This window comes from Camponotus vicinus, unplaced genomic scaffold (genome assembly GCF_025532165.1).
Source record: "Camponotus vicinus isolate PSW18456_S1 unplaced genomic scaffold, iyCamVici1.0 SCAF_2, whole genome shotgun sequence".
Taxonomy (NCBI): Eukaryota; Metazoa; Arthropoda; class Insecta; order Hymenoptera; family Formicidae; genus Camponotus; species Camponotus vicinus.
This window is the reverse complement of record NW_028141956.1, coordinates 16,246,581-16,272,158: the sequence shown is the minus strand read 5'-3', so window position 1 is coordinate 16,272,158 and position 25,578 is coordinate 16,246,581. Positions and strand designations below refer to the sequence as shown.

At 35.7% G+C, this 25,578-nt stretch overlaps 1 protein-coding gene and 1 long non-coding RNA gene across 9 annotated transcripts in view; one reads left to right on the top strand and one right to left on the bottom strand.

Moving 5' to 3' along the window:
- Positions 1–2,725, top strand: part of LOC145967331 (uncharacterized) — a 46,176-nt gene extending 43,451 nt beyond the window's left edge. For both annotated transcript variants that reach the window (XR_014437347.1, XR_014437346.1), the window contains exon 4: positions 2,364–2,725. This is a non-coding gene — a long non-coding RNA (uncharacterized LOC145967331). The remainder of the gene's footprint in view (positions 1–2,363) is intronic.
- Positions 1–25,578, bottom strand: part of LOC145967325 (uncharacterized) — a 363,462-nt gene that overhangs the window by 204,876 nt on the left and 133,008 nt on the right. The window lies entirely within an intron of this gene.

Sequence of the window (25,578 nt, the reverse complement as noted above, 5' to 3'; positions counted from 1 at the left end):
GAGATGGGGCTAAATTGTCGAGAGTGGCAGTCGGGAAAGCTGAGCGGAAGAGGAGGAAATAGGGGGATGAGGAGTGTCTGCTACGCGGTCGGAATAAAACAATGCCCTTCCTCGAGAGATGCCGCCGTTTCACTGCTGTGTTGCTGCCGCTTCTGAGAAAAGAGAAAGAGGCGGAGTGGCTGCTTGAGACAGATAGTCCAGACTGACGTATATATATGTATATATTGGGGAACCTGCACTTAATCATTTAGAAGATTGGAGGCGTATGCGCGATTCCACTTCCGAATTTCGCTTATGAAGCGAATCTGCCTTCGTCGATCTTAAAATATGTATTTCATAATTTTTTTAAGATCTAGATAACAATTTTTCAGATTGCATTTCCTCTTTCTCTCTTTACTGAATTAATACATATATGTTTACACGTAAAGTTTAATTAATAGATTTGCATCTCTCATACTTTTTTATCTAGATCAACTCGGATAAATATATTTTATCCTCGGATAAATTTATTTTATCTCATATTTTATATTATCTTTTTTGAAAAAATGCTCCATTAAAAGTTCTAAACAAAATTTAATATTTTATTTATCTATGTACTATTTATATATAAATAATAGTGTAAAAAGTAATTTGTAGTCGAGTGAAGATTCTCGTGATATATGATGTAATTTATATGAGTTATAACTGTAATAAATAGGTTGGTATTATTACAGAGATAATAATGATACTATTTCATTAATGATACAGTTTCACGTATATATAATTCTGATGTGCTAAATATACTTTTAAATCCAGAAAATTACCTGTGATAGTTGTACAGTATAGAATTGCGTACATGATTTTCACATTCGAATATCTCGTAATTAATTCATCACCATTCTCTGACCATTACTGTTTGTACTGATATATCCGTGAAATCATCAATAACATTTTGACGATAAATTATTTCGTCGAAAATTTATGTTAAAAAGCTGTCAACCATTTATTTCACAGTAAATATATGTAAAATTTGCATAAAAATATTTTACGGAAAAAATTATATATGAAATAGAAAAAGAGAAATGGTGGAAAGAATATATATTTAAAGTCGTCTCTCTCTTTTTTTCTCTCTTTTGGTATTAAAATTGCCAATGTTAAATATTTTATAGGCCACTTGAAAATTATAACTTTTATAATATTATGTATTATATAGTTTTGTGAGACATTTTATGTGAGATATAATATCGATAATATATTAATCGATGGAAATTGTTCGTCTGCCAATTTATTGATTATAAACTAGGATTGCAGAGATATTACTGGCATAAATGGCAGTATTTCTGCTAGCGTCATTAAAAAATTTCTCTTTAAACATAAATATCTTTTCTTATCATTAATCGTCTTGTTCAAAATATTTTGATTCACTTAATATTTCAATTTAATATTTTCTATAAATTTTCCGAAATCGTGACAATGTTCTATCTACGCGATATCTCTTCGGACTCTTCTGTACTTGTAGTACGAGTACGACTAAAAAAGCAACGATAACGAGCTCGACAAGAACGACAACGACAACAGCGATGTCGTCGACGATAATACCGTAGGATTATTTCCGTGCTTAGAAATAACCGACGCTGCGCTGATAGCGACGACGCGAAAGAATTAATAGTTTCTTTCTTGCAGCAGCGAATACGAGAGAGAATTCGCGTCTTTAAAGGCTTTAAAATGATTGCGTCTTTATAGTATGTATCGCGTGCATCAACGAATGCGAGCGAGTTTTGGCTCAAGATCTATCTTTCTTTTCCTTCACTTTGGCAGAGAAAAGTCTGTACTTGTGTCTTTTATGAGAAAACAATGTCAATCGTGATGAATCCTGGCAAAGAAATCGTGCTCGATATTGTTTCTTTTTTAGAATCGAGATATTGGCATAAGGACAAACACATGTGATGTGACAAAATTGCTTGTATTTTAATCACGTATTTTAGGCAAGCATTGCTATTTAAAAAAATTATTAAGAAATAGTAACTTATATTTAATGCATTTAAATTATTAAAAAATAGTAACTTTTATATTTAATGCATATCATATAGGGGAATATTATAATCGCTTACTTGCTGTAGTAGACAGAAGCATTGACCAATAGCGTTCTCATCGTCAAAGCAAACTTACCTGAAACAGAAAAGATTTGGCTTAATAAATAAAGATACATAGGAGATTTTTTGGAGAATTTAACAAATTTTAAAAATATCTTTTCGTATACAGAGCACTCTGAAAACTAGGGGAAAATTAGAGCAACAATTTAAGTTTCATGCTACTGAAGATCCATCTTGAGGATCACGTATGTGGGTGAGAAAATTATGTTTTATCGTCTTTCTTCCTGACAGCGCATCTTAAGATACGTAGAAAGCTTCGAGAAGAAACGTGGCACTGATTACGATGGATGATAATGGCGTACTCCTCGATAAAGTGCGGCGCAACGAGAGCGAGTTCAAGGGTCACGCACGGCTCTTCGCGCTTTCATAAGTATGCTTGTGCAGCGCGGCCGGTTTCCGCCAACAAGCCAAGTTGCAGTTAAAGTGCAGAATCGTGTAAATCGGTTGGTACGATTCATCAGGAGGTCCAACGACGACAAGTACCGTTTCGTGCGTCGAAGATTAATAACGATAAGATGCGCATAAAGTTGCAACTTTCCAAATCTATCTCTCACTCCTCTCTCTCTCTCTTTCTCTCAAATGTTAAAGATCTTGTCTAGTGCGCTTGTTTATGCGTCTATAAAAATATATTTAAGAATATCTAAGAATTTTTATGCCAAGATATTTATAAAATAAACGCGTGATTATGTTGGAATAGATAAATCTTTCATAAATTTTTTAACATAATCGTAATTATTATACATGATAAAATACTTCCGTAATAATTATGATACTTTATATATATATATAACTAATACTAAAACGCGTTTTACAATATCCTTAAAATCCTTTCATTAATCTCGTGATATCCTTGGATCGATTCGATGATCGATAGGAATAAGAAAAAGAGCCCACATCCAAGAACGTTTTACTTCCATCGATCTCGAAAGAGAGGATCCGTTTGCGATGCTTTTATATATTTGGCAAAATGGTTGGAGATAGACTGTTGAGCGACGGTGAAGCACGGATGGACTGACGGAGATCGATTGCTCGGTCTTAGGTTTAACTATTATCTCCGGGCAAGAGACGGCCTACGCAAGGTGCCGTCACGAAATTGCTTCACAATTACATACTCTTCTAGCCACAAAAGTGTAATTTAGTTACGCATTGAAACCATTATATATATGTCCGATATTTTATTAATACATTATTGATAAAAATAAATCATGTAAAAATTTGACACATTTTTGATACTTACATATATATAAAAATATATTTCCTGAACTATTATAAATTGTATTCAACTTATCATAGAGTATATTTTGCTGTGTTTTTCCTCTTTCGTACGCGCGTGCGTGTGTATGTAAAAATTCGCGACATATATCGTATATAAAGTAGAAAATTTTCCAAATTTCTCTCAGTATACAATTTTCTGTCCCGTATAAAGTCTCATAAATTATAATAGAAAATGTTTCGTATCATCCATCATCTTTTTGATCTTCGTCCAGTGCTGTTGAAAGCCAAATAAGTTAGAATCATAAATACTTGTCGTTTTCGCTCCGCGATTTCGCTGTCTGAAACGAGCAAATATCCGTAAAATTGATACGATTACGAGCTTAAATTCCAATCTATGGATACACAGCGTCTTCCGCTTCGAAATCGAATTTCTTCGATCGCGATAAACTTGTAGATCTTAGGATCTTAGGATATTTCGATCGGCGTAAGTTATGCTATACACATATACATACACACATACACACACACAAATATATATATATATATATATATATATATATATATATATATCCTCATCCTCATCCTCATCCTCACATCCGTTAAAGCGCAATACTCGACTGGGACAAGTCGGGATAAAAGGATCTCGGCAGACCGATTTCGACACGATACTCTATTAAATGCATGGTGCCGCGGGCGATCCTCAGAAGCCAAACTTTATCTTCGTCATGTCGGTTAGATAAACGACGCGCATTTCAGATGTGAAGTTTACTAATATCGAACTAGGATCGGTTTGCGTTGGATACACGAGTTTCCAAACGGGCTGTGTACTTTGGTGGAGAAATCTCGAGTCTCGATATCCGATAAAACGATCGCGCGGCAAAATCCCTCGAGAATCCCGAAAGCTCCTTAAAGGTCCGGGAGGACGAAAGGGAAGGTAGGAGAAATGTCAAGCGGTATGTCAAGCAAGTTATAGACGGATAATACATAATTGATATTTTTGCGTAAATTATAAAGGAGTATAATAAACAATATTTTGCTCTTAAATAATTTTCTCTTAATTTCTCTTAAATATTTTCAACGATATGAAACTTCCAATATTGTTGAACAAGCTTAATCAAATCTTTTAATACACAATATATGCCATGCGCGTTTCGACATAATAATAAAATCTAATTTTTTCCTTCATTATATTCAATAATGGGAATCGAGCGCCGGCCATAATATGTTCATAATATGTTAAGCGCGCGAAAAGCTAGCGCGAATTTTCGCAACAATACCGTTGTTCTCGGTTGACATGATGATTTAACAGATGGACCCCTCGCTTGCCATTAAATTCATATATTCGTCAAAGATCATTTTGACGATTAAAATGCAGGCGAGTTTTCGGAAAACTGAAATGAGTTATTGTCGAAAGTCATTCGTATGAAACACAGCTGCAGCGCGTTTTACTGCGCCGGATTATAGGCTTTATGGCGTAATTTAATGTCGCAGTTGAACAATTTGCAGCGCCGCATTACACGGAATTTCGTTCGTTAAAGCAAATACAATTACTGAGATTCCACGGCGCCATAATTGGATGGGAATACCCGCTGCTGAAACTTTAGTTATAACTATGAAGCGTTATCTGTTCAACGATATTTACTTATCCGGCGTTAATGCCGCGTTGTTCTTAATTTCGTGAATTCGCATTTCGACCCATTCGTATGTCGACGCATTTAATTAACAGACGGTTTACTCATGCATCTCTAATAAATTTATAACCATTACATGATATTCTGGTTCCCGCTTTAATATGCTTTCATTATGAAAGAGTTTTCATAAACATTAATATTGCATCATATCGCATAGAAACACAGTCTTATAAAGTCCAATAATCAGAATTTATTGATTATTATTCTATCTATTATTATTATTATAATTATTAGTATTTTAATAATGGAAAAAATTTATTAGAAATGATCGATTAGTAATTATTTGTAGAATATATATCTTTGTAAATTATAAATTATATCAATAAAAATTTAAATTTGATTGCATTATTTATTTTAACAATTTATGAAAGTCAAAAGATTTGAAAAAATTTAATATTAATTTGAGCATATTTTTGGCGTGAAAAAATGGTATTAATAAAATGATTAAAATGAATTCACTATATGATTAAAATAAATCGCTTTTTCGCATTCCATTTTAAATGGAAATCGAGTTGACGTTTTTTTTTATTGGTATAAACATTGGTTTGGGATTTTCCAGTAAACTACCGTGAAACTACTTGGATCAATTTTTTCGTAAATGTGGTAGAATCTTTAAAAGCAACTACGGGAAGCGGCAAAAAAGCCGGCACCAATTTCCTGAACGAATATCTCTCAAGCGGGAATTGTCTGGCGCGATTGCGGTGCTATGAAACAGAATTAGCGATTTCTGAACACAGTAAAACCAATGGGGCCAATGGGAATGAGGCCAACTTATGCTCTTGAATATAAATAGTAAAATTTGCCTTAACAATTAAAGTAAAATTTCCTTTAACAATTTAATTACTTTATATGATACTTTTTATATATTTTTAGCATACATACATACATATATAGCCGCAATATCTTCGAAAACTATCAGGCTCTTTAAAGAAACATACAATTTTTTATGAGCTCATCTTGATGGCTAACGTACGATTATTTCTGTACATGATGTAAGCACATGAAATCATCGTAACGGATTCGAGCAGTATCGTTGGCTAAATTCGTCTCGTAGATTAGTATAAAAAGAAATGCGACAAGTTTACGATATAGTGTCAATTTGGCCTTTGAGACACTGTAAAACCCCTTCATTCACTTAGGATGCCAGCCTAGTAACGGTTAACTTAGTTTACGATCGCCGCTCTGAGGTGACGGAGCGTAGGTGGATGCTTATACGTAACCACGTGTACCAAGTCGCATGGACGTATCTCGCGTCTTATATGAAGGCACAAGAAGTAAGTCGTGAGCTTTCGTGGGGCGAACGTGCTTTCCGAGGTTATTACCTCGCGGAATCAAATCCCCGCAAGGTACGTGCCCCATGTTAATACCAAGCGGTGAGGCAGTAACGGCGTAACTCGTTACGGTTCATTTTGTGAAGGGTTTGGGGCGAGAGAAGGAAGGCGAAAGAGGCGCCTCCGAGACGGAGAGAGACCGGTATTTGCGAATAGCTCGCGAGTTTACGATTGCGCGCGAAAATGCGAGAAAATCTTATTTTCTACGAGCGTCGTCGTCGCATCGAAGGTACGCGTCAACCTCGATCACCTAGCTTTAAGTATTCGCCAACGAAAGCTCGCGATTCTCACAGAAGATTGTTCCAACCGCGTCATTTTACTTTGCGGAAAATCGATTCTTCGCGTCTGTTATTACTCGAAATCTAAAAGCAGTAATGTTCAGAAGTAGATTTCAATCTTTATTACGTTGGTAAGATTCTAGTATCGATTACATCAAACAACAACATCGATATAATAAATCATATCGTGTCAATCAGTTAGAAATTTTATTCTTTTATATCTCATGTCAGTCACAACTTGCCATGTATATTATATTGAAACTAATAAAATGATTCTATTAATTTTATCTGTTATACTAGTAAAGAAAGATACATTTTATAAAATTATTTAAAATATAAAATATACATTTTTATTTTATATTTTAAATAATTTTATAAAATGTATCTTTCTTTACTAGTACTAGTACTTAACAGATAAAATTAATAGAATCATTTTATTACTTTAATTTTTTTCATCATGACTCTTATTCTTGCAAATTATCTGATTTATCTTGATAAATCACTGTCACCTAACAATATTATGTACGATAAACGTCTCGTTTTCTTAAGTTTGAAAATATATATGTGCGTCATTTTAATCACTGAAATATATTCTAAATATATATTAGTCCCAAAAGCAGATGCGACATACCATTCGCGTGTGCAACATCTGCCATCGAGCCAACTCAGAGTCCTTCATTCATAATGAATGATCGCAAAACGTCGTTGAAACGAGGCACTTTATACGATCCGCAGTTAAGATCACGTTCCTACGGGGTCCTACACACGGAAGTAATTATCTGAGACAAAGAAAAAGTAACCTAGAGTTAATGTTTATACTTTGATAAGATCCATTCACAGCGTGATGCAATTTGCTGCATCTACCATTGTCAAGTAATCTTAACACAAGGAGGACCTCCAAGATGATATTAACGCGACGTTAATACGAGATCGAGCATCGCGGCGATATTATCGACCTAATACGCCCGAACTGCTTTGTTAATCTTAATTACAACGGCAATAAAGAAGCACGCTCTCTCGGTCCTTTCACGCGAGCATGCTTACGGTACTTTGTACATACTTAAGGGGCGGCAGATGTGTACATCGGAGCGGCAGTGGCGACTTAATCGTGACTCCATATGTGTTGCACGAAAGCGAGCCGATCTGAGAAAGCGTGGCTGACAGTGTTAATTTCAGATGATAGATACTGGCCAGGGTGCAATGCAAATGAGCCTCACGCGATAGCGCAACAACTACGGAGGCTTGATGCATGCGAGGTCGTTTTCGTCGAGCTTAGGAGTCTCGCTCGAGTACCGCTATCGGGCTTGCGTCGCTCGCTCGCGCGGCTATCGGCTCGACCTCCTATTTCTCGTCTTTCATGTAATTATCACGTTAACCGAGTTCCATGCCCCCTGCGACACATACGCCAGTCGGAATAACGAGGCGCCGATATCACGCCGGGACGACCGATCATTATTCCGAGTGACGCGCTCGCGCGTTTTGAATACAATGCCGCTTTATAACGCTGCTGAATAAACATTACATTATGCATTAACGCCGCTGTGTCGAGTTTTTGCGTCACAGTCGACTTGCCTTTACTAGGATCGAGGCGTGAGCAAGAATCGACCGTGAATATAATAAAGCGACAACTTGTCTTTGTAGTCGCGCATATATTTTTGGAGAGAGAGATTATAGTTCGTGCGAAGGATTTAATCGAAAATTCTCGAGTGTGCGAATTCATGTCGGAACACATTCTTAATTGCCATTATTTGCGAAGCATTCGCGCGAAATTTATGGCCCACTTCGTCATATTGGAAAAAATAATATTTAAATGTGTAATGGGAAGACGTGTGATTTATGAAAATGTGAGCGTATGTATAAAGAAGGAAATACTTTTTTAAAAGCATTTTTATACGAGCTGGAATTTATCGATTTGCCCTACATCCGCGTGCAGACCGATTCGTAAAGTTACAATCCATTCTTCTAACTTTCGAATACATATCGATAAAAGATTTAAATAAAATGTCAATGACATAATAATACAAACATAATTTCTTTTAAGATACTAAACTCCTTTCAAGAGACACGGAAGAGAAATGAATTTTCGGATTTACTTAAGAAGAATAGATTAATTCATTCTTTATGCTGTATTTCAAGTATCTCAAGTGTCGTTAGATAATTTATACACATACATATATATATATAAATTTGGAACAAATTAAAGAAATGAAATTAGGTGGATATTTTCTACTAATAAAAAGGTTATTTATTAATATTCTTTTCAGCCTCTCGTATTGTTATAAGGGAATGAAACTAGCAACCCCTATTAAATTTTTTATTAGAACTTTTTAATGGGCCGGAATATGATCATCTAAAAATATGCATTAAAAATATGCATTAAAAAGTTTGATTTATTTAGAAACTTTTTTATTTCTTTTATTTTTTTCATAAAATCAAGTTTTCAAGAAAAAAAATAAAATACGTTATCGTGCACAGCACGATGCTAAATAGCATAGGTTTCGAATTACGAGAAGTGAAATTTTCAAATAAAAATAAAATTAGAGTAAATGTTGGGAAAATTGGAACAAAAACAAAATTATAATAAAAACTTAAAAACCTAATTTTTACCCCATTTTTGAAGGAGTGTAACTCCACAGGAGGGATGTAGGAATATATGTTTATATGAAAACCCCTTAATTTTCGACAAAGAATCATCTCCCAAAATTTTTCGCACTTATTAAGAAACACCCTTCGCCTCGATTCATGCATTTATTATCAAATATTCTATATTATTCGCAAAATCTCAGAAATCGAGAAAAATATTAGCAATGATGTGAGAAAACAAGTAGCATAAGATTGTAACAATCAATAGAGCATTCGTATATTTTTCAATTGAATCCATCGCAATTAATCGGTCCTCTCTCTTTCTCTTTCTGATTTTACTTCTTGCTCCCTTTGTATTTGTATGCTTTTAGTACATGGCTCTTCGTTTCTCTTCATGTTCGATTGACCTAAATCAGTAGTGTTTACATTCGTAACGTTTGTCGCACAAAGAAAAAGCTTGAAATTCCTGTTTAACCTGTCCGCGCACTCGTGCTTTATTTTTCGTATCACCACTCGGTTCTATTTCGCAATGCACCCTTTGTCAGCCAGATACCTTTGATGTATCTTAAATGCAACGCGCATTGTTGTCTATATTTCGTGTTTAAAGAGTGCTGCGAGCAGAGGTGAGCTGAAGCAAAACATATGGCGAAAGATAAATGTCACGTTATTGAACTGACATGTGTTTGTGTAACTTGGCCAATGTACAACTCATCCGTATTTTATATCTGCAGAAAACTACGGGCTCCTTTGTGCATTCTTGAAACATGTCGGTGAATAAATCGCAAATCTAGTTTCATAAAAGCGAGAAAATCGAAGCGGCAAGATATCTTTCGCACGAGTATTTTTATTAATCCGCCAATCTGAAAATCGCGGGGGAAAATATTCGAGAAAAAATCATTACAAACTTCGCCTGGCCAGCGAGGACTCGGTGTTTGCCAGATCGAGAATTTTTTTTCGCGATTAGATAAACGACGCGTGTGCAGGAGACGCGTCGCTTTTGCGCGCTCGCTATTTGATCCGGTCGAGTTTGCACATAACGAGAAGGGTCGACAGCGGCCGGCGACGAGGGTGACACGCTCGAGGTCCACCATGAACGCGGTGGGCGCACAGTTTGTTATTAATTTACGAGCACGCGCGTCGAGGTTTGTTTAACGCCCTGTTAAATCGCGAGGAATATTCATGACGTTACGAGAAAATTGCGGAGGTATCGGGCGAGACATTTTTTTTTCCACCTTGCCCGCGACCTCCCGACCGCCGCCGCCGCCGTCGCCTCCTCCTACTCGACTCACCCCTCGTCGCCACGCGCTGCACCGCGAATGCGTCGACTGCAAGAGGATTTATGTAAACCGCCTGCTGGGGTGGAAAATTGCGATAGGCTAAAAATTGATGGAATTTCGCGCGGTTCGAGCGCGCGTATACATACCGCGCGACGACCGAAAATGAAAAACAAGAGGACGTCGGCAAGTGGTCACCGCCGCACTTGCAAATCATCCGGCCGAGGAATAAATCGCGATTGAGCCGATACGTATGTGTACATTGGATTGTGCGCTTTTATTTCTAATACGGTCGCGGGAGAGATAAGGCCGATTGAAACGTCGCGGACGGAGCCGCGCCGAAAAAATATTCACTTGTATATTATTCATCCCGCGGGATTGGCGTTGGCGGATTTTAACAACACGGGCATTCTATTCCCGGCCGATTTATGGCACTCTTTATGGCACTCTGAATCCTTCATCGTGTTTCTCTTCCGTTGGAACAATCCGCCATTCATTTCGTAATAATTATTCTCCCTACTTCTTCCCCCTTCTTTCCCTTCCGTCTTTTCAAAGTTTAATTAAAAGAAAGACATTTTCTCTTCCCGTCAATCGCAAATCTAAATTGGATCGGATCTTATCGGAATCTTATCAATTAAATTTGATTGATATTCTGTACTAATACACGTAACGTTCAATTTTTCATTATAATTTTATAATTATAGTCTTTTAAAATTTAAATTTTCTTTTCGTACATAAAAAGTGTACAATAAAATACGAAATCTGTCAATAATCTTATATAATGCAAATACGAAAAATGCAATTTATAACGGTAGATGATCGAATTAAAAATAATAATAATATGATAAGAAATGGGTCACCAAATCTAATAAATTGCTTCTCGTCCAGCTAAAGCGCATTAAATTCAGAGTTTCGGATGACATGTACGAGATGTGGAAATATACTGAGAAATAGTTACACGCTATTCTCATTAAATCTCTTGTTAATCCCTTTATACTATGGATGGATACATGTGGATAACAATATAAACAAAAATTTCATCCCAATTTTATCCTATAACGCTCCCTCTTTCACCCGTTATCAAATCCGTGCGTAAAAAATGATTTTTGCAATCAGCTTTATACATATAGCTTGGTTAATCGACATTTCATATATCACATTTATCGCGTATATGAATCTTTTTTTTCGTAAATTCGATCAAAAGAGCATTCTCATACATATTTCACGTAAAAGTTATATAACGAAAAATACTTTTGCATAAATAAGTCACAGGAGACAATTAAGAATACTGGATTAAATTAATTACTTTGGAATAAAAATTGATCTCGTTAAAATGATTTTAAGTAATGACTTAATGAAGGACACGGTAATTAGCGATTAGCGCTGATGAAAATATAGCAGCGCGATCGTCCTGTTCAGAGTCGGCGAATTACAGTGTTTTACATCTATAAATAATCGATACGATAATCATCGCGTCCCCTCGCGGCGGCGAGCGCGCCGCATAAATGCGGTTTATTTTCATCGAGCGTGCATCGCCGCTTTCCGTGAATTATCGGCCGAAACTCTTAATTAAACGATGAAAGCGCTATTTGAGCGTTTTGTTCGACGGGCTCGCTTGTTCGCCAGGTCACTCGTTCGCGACGCGTATCGAACGAGGGTTTCGCTCTCGTCCTTCCTCTTTCTCTCTCTCGATCCTTCCTCCCTCTCTCTTTTTTGCGTAGTAAAATTTAATTCTGGGCGCACTCGTCGGCCATTACGTTGGTGGCGGTTAGTCGTTAAACGAAGGGAGCAGACTCGCGCGTCGAGGCAGGGCGCATCGTTGAATGAATTCCAGAATGTTGAACACCGTCGTTGTTTCCGGCGGATATTTGATTCATAACGCGTCGTCGCGTCTGATCATGACAGAGAATACGCTTAATTAGCGGCTTCAACCGTGCTACTATAAACAAAGCAATCGTTAGCTGAAGTAGCCATCTCGGATGGCGGGGTTACTCGCCGATGTTACATTGTTAACGGATAGAATGGAACAGAAGGAAGTAGAATGCAGGTACGGCAGCCTAGTTATAAACGTAACTGGTTGCACGGATCCGCTCGTTTCCAAGTTTCGCTTTCCTAACTTGACATTCACACTCGTTGTTGCAACAATGTATACACGAAACTGTTTCACTTGTATTCTTATCTTAGAAAATAGACTAACTCTAAAATCTCTACTATTATGTTACATAATATAATATAATTACGTTAATTATGTGTATATCGAAATAATAATACAGAATTTTATATCAGTGGAAAACTTAATATTTAAAATAATAATGATGACTCGAGAATTTATAAAGTTTTCAAATATATAAAAATTAAATCATATATTTATATTATATATTATATTATATATTTATATATATTATATATTTTCGCTGAAGATGACCCGAAGAATAGGTCGAAACGTACGTCATTCGTTATTATAAGATTATATTTATACTTTGATATTTATGTAATAACAATTTTTTGTGTATATCAAAAATAACACCAGACGTATTGCCTGTCAATTTAATTTTTAATATTTAAATTTCATATACATCCGAATTTTTCTTATGAACTAAAGTAAATGGGGAACAAAAATTATAAATACATTTATTATAAATACATCTATATATAATTATAGATTTCAATTATTTGATACATATACATAATTATTTAATAAATACATTTGCTAATTAATTTTGCATTAATCCCTCATTTTGGGAAGTGTTCCGGAGTCTTCTGTATTAAAGTTCCACGAGATGCGATATATTTTTAGATATATTGACATTCGCCTCATCTATAATTTCTCATCTACGAGAAATAACAGTTCTGACGAACTTACAGTATGACCGCGGCGCGATTAAATATCTTCCTCAGGACAGTCACTCTGAGCTCCGAAATGTCAAACCTGCCCGTGGAGAGGCTACACAGAGCCCGTGTATTTCATATTCCGCTAAAGATCAAAGCCTGTCCGTCGTCGCTGCAGAAATCGACCCGCTTATATTCTATGCCACGGCAAATGACAAAGGTCCATTTCCCGAACGGAACGAACGCGTCTCCTCTTCCCGCGCACAAACGAACGATTGATATAATATTCACTCGTGCACTCGTAACTGATAGATAGTCTCTCTGAATATCTATCTTTCTCTCTGCCTTTCGATCATCGTCGAACATGCGCGCAAACAGTAAAACTTTCAGACACTCGCGTAAATATGTATATGCGCGTAAAAGAGCGAAAAACGAGCGTCATCGACGACGGTCGATAATCGATAACGAGCAAAGAAAAATACGGGCATCGTCTCGATTTCGCAACCTCTCTCATTAACAAAGTCTTCGTCTCCATAAAAATATTTTTATACTTCGCCGAGTCAAAACATATATATTCAATTGAAAAAGAGAATCGACGAATCTTTCGATTCCATCCAGCTGCCAGGATTAAATAAAGTGCATTTTGTTTCTCTGACGAAAAAGATTAGATTGTTTATTTTGTAAAAAGAAATCGAATCCAGATTTCGAATAATATTTTTACCTTGCGTCAAGGAAGAGTATAAATTCACTCTTCAAACTTTCAAAATTAAATTTAGAATCTTCGAAGTCATGTTATTCACTTTTCCCAATTTATGCAATTTAAAATTGAAATAAAAAAAAGTTGAAAAGAAAATCGCGTACATTTAATTCAAATTTAAGATTAACAAATAATATTTAACCAAAACATTATTTGCATACTTTGACTCAGTTGCGTGAAGATAAACGAATTTTGTGAGAAAAAGGAAGGCTGTCTTTCATTTTTCAAACATTTCAGAAACTTATAAATTAGTTTTAGTTGAAATTAAACTTTATAAAGAATATCTCCCTTTCCCCCTCCCCCCTTAATTTAAGATTTACGATACATTATATACATATCGCCGGAAGTAAATTACGTCTCAAGTTGAATTATAAGCGAATTGTTTAACATTCTCTAGCGAAGCTACCTGTTACGACTGCCGCGCGTTCCAGGCATGCCGAGTTTTCGTTGGCACGCTAAATCGTGCATTTGATTAAAGATAAGATTTAATGAAGCATCCAGACATAGTTCCAGACAACAGTAATTTTAAAATGCCACGTAAAAATAAAAGACTTGAGCAATTTAAAGTATCTTTAAAACCAAACTTGAAACTCGCGCGATTGCTATGGTGTGCATAATAAAAACAAATGATACAAATAAGCGTAAAAATAATTAACGTACACATAGACAAGTTTCTACAACAAACGGTACATCAATATAATACTCAAACGTTATTTTCAAGTTGTATTTTTTCACTAGAATCATTTCTGACAGATTGTACACTTGCAATCTTTTTTCTAGTTATTTATTTATGAAAATATGATTCAAAATGAGCATTTAAGTTTGTCTATTTTGCGCAAACAATTAAAGATTAAAGGCTAATTTTGCAATGTAAACGATCACTTTTTCTTAAAGACATGACTATTCTTCATGATGAGAGCGGAATTTACAGATAGACACAAAAGAACATCATTGGACATGCGAACGAAAGAGAAGGAAGAAGCCGACAAGGGACGAGATGAGGGTCCCCCTTGGTAAGCGAAGAGACTAGGTGGCGGCTTGCCGGGCTAATTAATCCACTTTTTACATCCGGTTGTGCTTTCCCAGGTTATGCTCCCTCCTTCAGCGAGTAACTGCGCGAAAATTTGACGGAAAATTTTCAACGTCGCGTTTGGGATCCGGCGGTACGTTCAATTTCGATGACAAAGCGATTCGCGCAAACGCCGACAACGTGCTTTATCGCGCATCTTAAGTGCTTACGCGCAAATCTCTCGAGGCGTGAACTGAACGGTAGCAACGATCGAGAGTAATGTGACTCTAGATCTTTGTTCTCTCAAGTTTCCTACCTAGTACGAGCTCTTATTATAATATATAGTTTCTATCATGTAATCTTTTCTGATAAAGCGCTCCACAAAGAGTAATTTTTCAAGAAGAGTAAATAAAAAATGTAAAAAGAATTACACTTAACCGACAATTATTACGTTCGTTGCGTTGCTATATTTTAAATAATCGTCATTTTAATAGAGACTAATAATAATAATCAAGAGAAAAAATTATTAGCTTTAGAGTTTTTATATAAATATTAATTATTATATTATCAATTATATTTAATTAAATTTATTATTTAATAATTAAAATTATTATATTAATTATATTCAATTAAATTTATATTTATATAAATTAAATTTATATCAATTATATTTAATTTTATTACATACATTTCCATCCTAATAATTAAATAAAATCATGTATTTCCAATCGTCTTTTTTGTCATGATGCATACCCTCTTGATTATTATAGAGATGCCGTGTGTTGTACTCGTGACAGAAACAATATATCTTCACTGTGGGAGCAACTTTCGGAGAAAAAGAAATGAGGCTGGCGGTGCATCGCGGAGGATATAAATAAAAGACGACGTGGCCAAAGAGACAGCTGCGGTGCGCCGTGCACCTGCAACCGAGAGCTAGGTGCACGCAAGTTTTTCGTGAAAGTCCATTCTTGATGCGCAACCAAAAGTTGATCGTCAGACAAGTTCCTTAAATATTTGCTGGACGGTCTCATTTTTTAAACACTTTTCACAATGATGTCTACCACTGATAAAAAAGATGTACAAATTTAATTCTACCCTCGAAAATGTGCATCGAGGGAGTCGATTCTTCCCTTCTTTCGCGACAATCCTCCGATACAATGAAAGGTGCCTCGCAGGCTCGCGACAGAGATAACGACATTCTAAATAATCAAAATTATATGCAAGGTTGCTCGCAAGAGAGCGTTTAATGCGCCTGAAAACGAAAGGGGTCGGAAGTTTGCCTATCCTTAGATGTTTACGGGAATCGTGTTCTCCGAGAGAGCTTGCCTGTTTGACTTTCCATTTTCCACTCGAGTCGGCTCTCTCCGTAGTCAGTAAGCGAAAAGTGGAGATAAACACAATGGCACACAAACTACGCCAAATAGAAATTCTTCGTAAAATAGATCCGCCCTACGTGGGTTGCGGCACGAGATGGAAATTTATCCCTTTAGCTTTAACTTTCAACACCGTGTCACGCGCACTCGCCCGTCTGCACCGGCGTGCGTATGTGTACGATGTCATATTTCTTTTTTATTGGACTTCTCTCCGCAGGTACACATGGTACACTTTGTTACATGTGAGTTTAGTTACAACGAATAGCGCGCGATCCATTTTAGTTCCAGCTCGCCCATTTTCTCGACAAATATGTATCAATGTGCGCGCAAAGTTTCAACACAAAAAGGACACAATTTTATAATTACTCGTATCATTTGCCGCTACAGGAGACCTGCGAAAAAACCACCCGTTATACGGCGGCAATAAGCGTTCCTCCGAAGAAGGTAAAAAGATATCCTCTTCCAACCTGTTGACCCGGATGAGGGCTTTTAAAGCCGTCGCAAGAACGACGACAGTCGCGCACCAGGGCCGTATCGGATCGCGTAAAAAGATGCGTCGGCGGCGGCTGCTCACGACTTTAAACGTAGCGTTAGGGGACGATGGTACGTCTCCGTCGGGGATATGGGGTGAAACCAAATCCGTAACCAACCATGTGAACAAAGGATTACCAATGGCGGCCTAGATAAGCGTCGTGCCCGGCCTGTCTAATTTGCATCCTCCGACGACCGCTTCGAGGAAATCACATCCGCTCCACCGGCATCCCCCCCGCCCCCTCCCTCGACACCCATATGCCAAGCGGCGCGGAGGAGGGTCGCCGAAAAAAGGAAGAGGAGAGAGGGAAAAAACGACGAGAGGAGAAGTTAATGAGAGACCCGTTTTGTGACGTGGCGATACGGTTCGGAGATCGGTCCCCCGGCGGCACGAATCTTCGATCATCGCTTACGTACAAACCGGAAGAAGAAGGGTGGGAGAGAAGAGGGAGGAGTCGCCAATTAATCGGCTAGGTAGGTTTATTGCTTAATGAGTCAATATCTGGTTTAATGAGCCGCGATTATCTACAACGGATGAGCAATATATCGCAGTCAACGTTATCTGTCATGCAGACCTCACCTATGCATTTTACAAGAATGACGTCGTATTTAAAAAAAGAAGATTTCATGTCGAATATATTATATCATATCGTATAATGGCGATATTAATTTTTATTAGATATTAATTTTCTATTATTAATTTTAGAATTTTATTAGATATTAATTTTCTATTAATTTTCTAATAGAAGGGAAAGTGATTGAAATTTAGTTTACTGCTTTTTTTGATATTTGTCGTAATTAAAGTCACTGTGACCTTTTCTATTCTTTATACACGATCGAAAAGTTTTGCTATATTGACATTTCTATTAGAGAGGACGGCGATGAAGAGCCAAGTGGTTGGTACAAGAGACGTCGCGCGTTGCGACTCACTTTGAGAGATGAGAGATACCTCACGCGTTTGTTCCGCGGATCTCGCTTCCGACGATGAAAGGACGGGATAAGGAACGACGCTCTCGGGGCTTGCATTCCTGCGCGCGTTGCTCGGTTAACACCCACTGCGCGATTCCACGGCTTCCGTCTACGTCCGGGATTATAATGCATTAGCGCGATGAGCGGCAGATTTGCCGGATCTGGAGCCGCGGCGAAATTGCCGCCAAGTACTTCCGCCCGACGAGCGTAAACGCACGATTCCGAGATTTACGCGTTAAAGCGGTTGCGCCAGCGACGAATCTGACTCGTGTTCACTAAGCGTGCCAGTTGTTTGACGCGCACGCCGCGAGCTCCGTAGCCGCAGCGACTGCTTGTTAACCAAATACGGTAATAGACGTAAACATATTAGCTGCGCAAAGTTGTCAAATTGATTCGGAGATGTAAATTTCCAGATACACGAGGTATGCGAATATATTCGTACCGCGGCGCACGATATCCATATTTTACAGTGTTTACTTTATGTAACTTGCGATACCATAACGCCCGATTGGATCTAACTGATAATTATTTTTGATAGCGAAACTATCTCCAAAACGTATATGATATAAATTATTTATAATAATTATAATAATTACACAGGCCCACACAAAAAAAAAAGGATCCTGTGCTGGCGATCTGACTAGGCTAGTCTTATGTATTTTGGCCCGCTGAATTCGAATCTGACGTCAGAATTGCTCCATCACATCACAGTTTTTTTTAAATCTCAAAAGAGAAAGACGAAAATTTCGTAAAAATCGACATTCTAGGGTAGTAAGACTGCGCTTCTTGAGGGAAAAGTTACCGAAATCATATTTCCATGTATTTTCTGGCATTATAAATCCAAATCCGATTTGTCACACCAATCATACCATCGATTCCATTAACATTTGTCATGAAAAAGTAGCAATCTTCCGTATTCCATATTTGATTTTAGTTCATTCATAAATATTATATTGGAAAGAATTAATCTTATATTCTCCAAGTCCAAATTTTGAGAAAAATTTTTTCGAAACTTACAGCTTCTAGCTGTTGAGTTCGTATAAGATGCTCGTATAAGAAATTTCTTTATATAGGTCACAAACCTCTTTTCATGTCTTTAAAGCGCTAGAGGTACATGAAAAAAAAGATTGTGCTATCTGGAGGTAAAAATCTATCTTAATATCTTCGCATCTTGATAAATAGAATCTGTTTGCAGTAAATTTTAGGTGTTACAATCTGAAAAAATAAAAAAAAAATAAAAAATGAGCACAAAAAAAATTGAGCACAACGTTTATATTCTAGGTCGGATTTGGATTTATAATGTCTAAAAATACATTAAAATATGATTTTGGTAATTTTTTCTTTAAGAAGCGCAGTCTTATTATCCTAGAATGTCGATTTTTACGAAATTTTCGTCTATTTTTGAGATTTAAAAAAAACTATGACGTGATGGAGCAATTCTGACGTCAGATTCGAATTCAGCGGGCCAAAATACATAAGACTAGCCTAGTCAGATCGCCAGCACAAGGTACTTTTTTTTTTTTGTGGGCCTGTGTTATTTATGTATAATTATTATTTATATATAAATTATTAATGTGTGTAATAGCTAATAGTTTTTTATAATTTTAAGCAAATGACTATATCGCGAGCGAATTTTATTTCGAAAACTACGTGCTTAAAAATAATCGTCGAAAGATATTTTAACGGAAGAGACATTGCTTCGTTCCGAAAGCCTTGAGAGAGATTCGTAGATTAATCGAGCAATGATGAACTAAAGGAAAAAGCAGAGACGGAAATGATAGAACAATAGACTTTAGCGGCACTATGACAATTAAGAGATAAAAGTTTTCAGATTCCCTTTCGCAGGAATAGGAATCGATACTTTCCTCGTTTGGATGAAAGTCTTGCGCCCTACCTCTTTTCTTCTTGCCGACCTTTATCGCGTCCTGCTCGTAATTAAGAAAGTCTTGGAAGAAGTTGCTCAAGTACAAGGCGATCTTTCTTCATCGCGGGCTTTTTCTCTGCCGGATGATGTAACAGGATCGAAGGTAACGAACGACAATCACGAATCGTTTAAATTCAAGCCAAATCTCTTATGCCAGAATCCTTTCTACGCGACTGAAGTCCGATTAATCGAATCACAATTTTTCGGCCATAAAATCTTAACCGCGCGTTTTTACGAAAGATAAAAAAACTACTCAATCTTCTGAAATTATTACGTTTTGATTTGACGCATAAAATATAGAGTAAAGATAGTGGTTTATACTTTTGGAATTTAAATTTTTTTCACACAGAGAGTAAAAATATTTGATTAAAAGTCTACGAAAGAAAATTTACATGTCAGAGATAATGAAAAATATATTTTTTGATGGGAAACCAAAGGAAATAATCTCTATATTGTCAAGATCATACATCGTAATTTACATTTTGAATGACAATGCGAAATAAACAGAACGCCAAAGAATTGAAGAAATCCGCTATCAAATGCAAATAACAAGTGCCGCTTCCCATTCTTCCGTCAAAGGGATGTATCGACGATCTTGTGGAGTAGCGGCGATTTTCAATTTCCAACGCATATTCGCCAATAGAAAATAGGAAACAAGCATATCTATTGCATGCGGGTTTACTCAGGAGACAGACTGTTAGTACATATACGTACACGCAGCGCCTCGATTAAATTGACTCAGGCAAACCACTACCTGGATCGACGAAATATGACCTAATATCGAGGTCGACATCGAGGGGATATACTCTCCGCGGTAGACACACGGTGGTGTATCGACGATTGGCAGCGTTGCGTATGCAGACTATTTCGTAATTCATGAATGGGGTACGCGGCTTTTGCGCAAACGCTTACTATGTTCGTAGTGCACGGAAAATTGAGCACGTTTCAATAACACGTAAGCGAAATTATCGTCGTAGTGTTAAACATAAAATGCAAACGAATAATGTACATTTAATTTTATTGCCGCCCATATACAATTTTTTTTGCATTTTTTGTGGCTATTATTATTTGTAGATTATGCATAGTTTAATGATCTTTCAATAATACAATCATATTTAAAAGTTATATCGCATACTGCATTTTTTAGATTATATTTAATTGAAGAAGATTAAAGTATTTCTTCACTTAGATTATTTTTTATGTACTTATCAAATGTTTTTGAATACTTTCAGCGATGTAAAAATATCTGTGCAAGCTTCTTTTTTTCTCTGGTTGTTTTATTTGTTTTGGTAAAATAAAGAAAAAATCTCTTAATCTTTAAAATTCTTTTCGCATTTGAGAATTTTAATTTCTCTGTAAGATGAAACAATCGCATAAACATCAATTGGACAGAACAACATAAAAATAAATGAATAGCTTGTATTTTTATTTTTTTTTTATTTTTTTCCTTTCTCTGGGAAAAACCCATCACGCGGGAATGGTGATACGCGTCGTATAGCGCAATCTATTAAAAGGAACCTTTAAAAACGTCCGCCTTTTACATATAACTCTGTACGTGACAAAAGAGAAGTCATTTATAGTGTGGCTGCTACAAATCGCGAACGATTACGTGTACGGATCGAGTTGTGATATAGAGGGTCGGTGGATCTACAGTTGAAATAGGTTACAATCGCGTAGGAGAGCACACACCGATGTTCTGTCGGACACTGAATTGTGCCGTTTGATATCGTAATGCCGAGTTCCGGGCACGTTCTTCGTACAAAACGTTATTTCGTACGTGGCAAGTACCGACTATAAAACTGCCACGATATCTCAGAATAGGAAACAGGTCTCTTCCCGTTGGACAGGAAGCTGTTGAACCCCAATTTGCTTCGCACGAACGACACCCTACACATATGGATTCTAAATATTGCAAGATTCTCTCGAATTTTTTACGAGTCATTATCATGTATTCTTGAGAATTTACACTTGGCATTTAAAGTATCATAGTGTAACACGCGAAAGTAATTTACAGAATATATGTAATACTCGGTACATCAATGAGAAAGTTAAATTATAGTAAAATTGTAGTGAAAATTTTCTCATATAATAAGTGTTTGTTTTTCACGAATAATATTTTTTCTTTATAATTTTTACAGCTTTTTTATGCGTTGTTTCATCTCATGCATAAAATAAGGCTTCGTTTTTTTTCCACATTGTTTCTGTCGCACCACAAGACTTATTTGAAGCAACATTGTCGAGTAAGTTTATGAAATCTGGTTTGCCGGAGGATAGTAGCCTAGAGCACAGGATGCCAGAGTACCTTGTCCTGTTATTAGCAGGACAAGCGACCGTCTCGCATGTCGATCGACCATCGGTCGAATCGTATAGCTGTCTGCGTCGCGACGATACGGCCGGTTCTCGTGATATCGTATTCCTTCCTCGACACGAATTGCGCAACAAAATTACCACTCGAAATTGGAATTATCCTAGAATTACCATCGCCCTTGGGGTGATCGCAGGTTGTCTATGTATTGATGTGTACGGAAGCGAAAGCAGTGCTCCACTAACGGCTTCGAAACACGCACAGGTTTCCGCGGACTTCCTCGTTTGTCGAGAAGGCCCGGGTGAGTGCCAAACGTTTTGTATTCAACGCAGCGGCACAACGGCGTTCGCGTTTAGCCGTGGAAAAAAGTGGAAAAAGAAAAAAAAGGAACATGTCGTGCACACCAAAATGCAATTTTGGACAACGGATGAAACACGGGATCGTGCAGAAGAATGCGCAAAATAATGCGTAAACTAGGTAATTATTATAAAATGTCACGCGTTGTGCACAATGCGCGTAATTTTTTTCAAGTCGGATTTCTTTGGTTAAATTTAATTTTATCCATTTGTTGTTAAAATAAAATTAATTGCGATTAGAGTTGAAATCTAAAGAAAATTTTATTTTCCTTTATTTTTTCTCATCAATTCAATTTTACGAGATTAGAAATTAATCGTCTAATCGTCGTATGAAGATGTATTAATGCGTTATATCTTAATAAACTATCTTTTTCAGTCAAGCAAAATGGTAACGTCGTGATGTCAAATATATTTTTTTCGTAATAATTAAATTTTACTATATTGATTTATTAAAATTAAATAAAATATTTTTAATTTATTAATGATACATTTAGTTCTCTTATAATGTGAAAATACTTGGTATAAAAATATCGAGGGGTAAACCGCTGAGGGCATTGCGGTGTACAGATTTGAGGCATTACTGGGCATTACTGGGCATTACTTGGGCATTATTAGGTTTTATTGAAGTATTAATGCGTATTATGGACGTTATTAAAGTATTATTAAGTCTTTTTTTCCAAATAATAATTTTAAATTTATTAAAACTTAAATTATTAAATTTTAAAAATTTAGCAGTAATGCCCAGGAATTGGGCATTAGTGGGCATTAGTGTACATAATTTTGATCAGCGGTTTACCCCTCGAAAAATATTAAATAATTTATAAGTAGTATTTATAAGTAGTTTCTTTTGATCAACTAAGATAAATTATATTTCATATGCGATAATGACTCACTCAGTAAAATTAAATTAAAAAAAAGCGCAGAAAATATTCAGTCTGAAAATTTATACTAAATATAAAATATTAATTATACATATATAACTTTTGAGACGATAAATTAATGTCATATCGTACTCGTTTTTCTCGTATTATTATTAAGACATACAATCTTATTATAATTCACGTGATGCGATTCGAGCCCTTGAATTGATATAAGATACTCTCTATATATTATTGAATTTGTTTTCAAAACAAAATCCATATATTATTGCGATTGCAATAAGTATCGAGAAATAATTTGCTGTGATTATTACAATTAATTATTAATCAACTTTTGATAGGCGACACGTAACTTGTATTGCGATGATAGGCCTTTCATATATTTTTCGTGATTTTCATTTATTATTTCCAATGAAAAAATTGAAACGATAAGATAAAAATTACAAATTAATGTTACGATCTTTACAGATAATAATTATTTTTCTAACAATTACTTGAAGTTAAATATATTGTACTTTTGTCCAATACTTTATTAAGTACTTTATTAAGTTGTTCGAACTATATCGCTTTTAATGATATGGATCTTTTATAGTGAACAAATTTTCACTAAAATTGTATAATAGAATAGTCGCTAATGAATCTCTAATATAAATATTTTGATTTCCATCAAGTTCATAAAATTTCGATGTTAATTAATACTTACCAATGATTTCATAATCATTCGCAATTGTTCCTGAAAGAGTTTATTATTGTTTGTTTTTCCTTTCTCTGAATATAATTATATCTTCTTTACGTTTTCAGATTAGCAATGCAAAATCTCGAAATTTGAATTTTTTATTACTAGAGAACTTTCAGCACATTGTATAAAAGTTTTCAAAATTAGACTTTAATCCACGGATCTGTTTCTCCAATTTAGAGTAATTTTTTTAGCGAAAAATTGTTCAATGTGATTTCTTTTTTGAAACCTTAATTATTCATCTCAACTTTTATAATTATCGATCAAATAAAAACTTTATTAAACAATAATTCATGTAAAGTTGGCTAGAAAAAAGTATTTATCTACATTTTCAAGCAGAGAAAGAATTGAAGAGTTATCGCCAGCAGAGTTATTTCTGCTACATCACAACATACGATAAAAGAAAGCTTGTAAAACAGCTGATTTATTCATGTAATAAAGAGAAGAGTTTGCGCACTTATTATTCTTTCAAAAGAATATTCTTTCTAGTTATTTTCATCTTTTTTTACGTCACTCTTCTCAGCATCATTTTTTTATAATAGATAGTAAATGTTAACATTTATTATCATCTTTCGTAATTAATAATTTCGATACAAATAAACTTCTCAATAATGTATAAATCTACAGAAAATATAATATTCAATAATTATCGATATAATCTTCAGTTAAAATAAGTTGATATTATATATAAATAACTTACATACATGAAATGCATAGGACGATAATAAAATTAATAATGTAATAGTGTCAATAATGTTAAATTTCTTTATGTAATTCTAAACACGCTTGAAAATATTGCGAATCAATGCTACCAGATGATACATAATAGCACAATTATGCACCATGTGGTGAACGTTACGTTGTAACTTGCAATATTTTCAAACATATGTTTAGAATTGTCAGAAATAAAGAAATTTAGCATTATTGGCGTTATTGACATTATTAGTATTATTATCACACACATCTTATGCATTTCATTAAGTTACTTGTATACATATATAATGTCAACTTATTTTAAGTGAAAATAATATTTTGAATATTATATTTTTCTGTAGATTTTCTTTAGATTACATCATTGAGAAATTTATAAAGTGATCGATTTTTATGTATCAATTTCATGCTAATTTCTTAAAATACGTGTACGTTAGATAAATATACATATGAGCGATTCGTTCATGTGAAAACGTATCACAAGGTATCGTTCGTCCAAATACTGTCGACACGACTATTCCCAAATCAATTTCAGCTACAATACGAGACGTCAGAAGATGAGTGAGATGATCTCTCCTTCCCCCCCCCCCTCCTCCGCTCCTACGTACTTGTCGGTACATCGATATCTCATCCCACCGTACTTCGGAATTCCCTGTAGAAATCGTCAGAGTATGAGGGCGAAGGAGACTCTTCCTC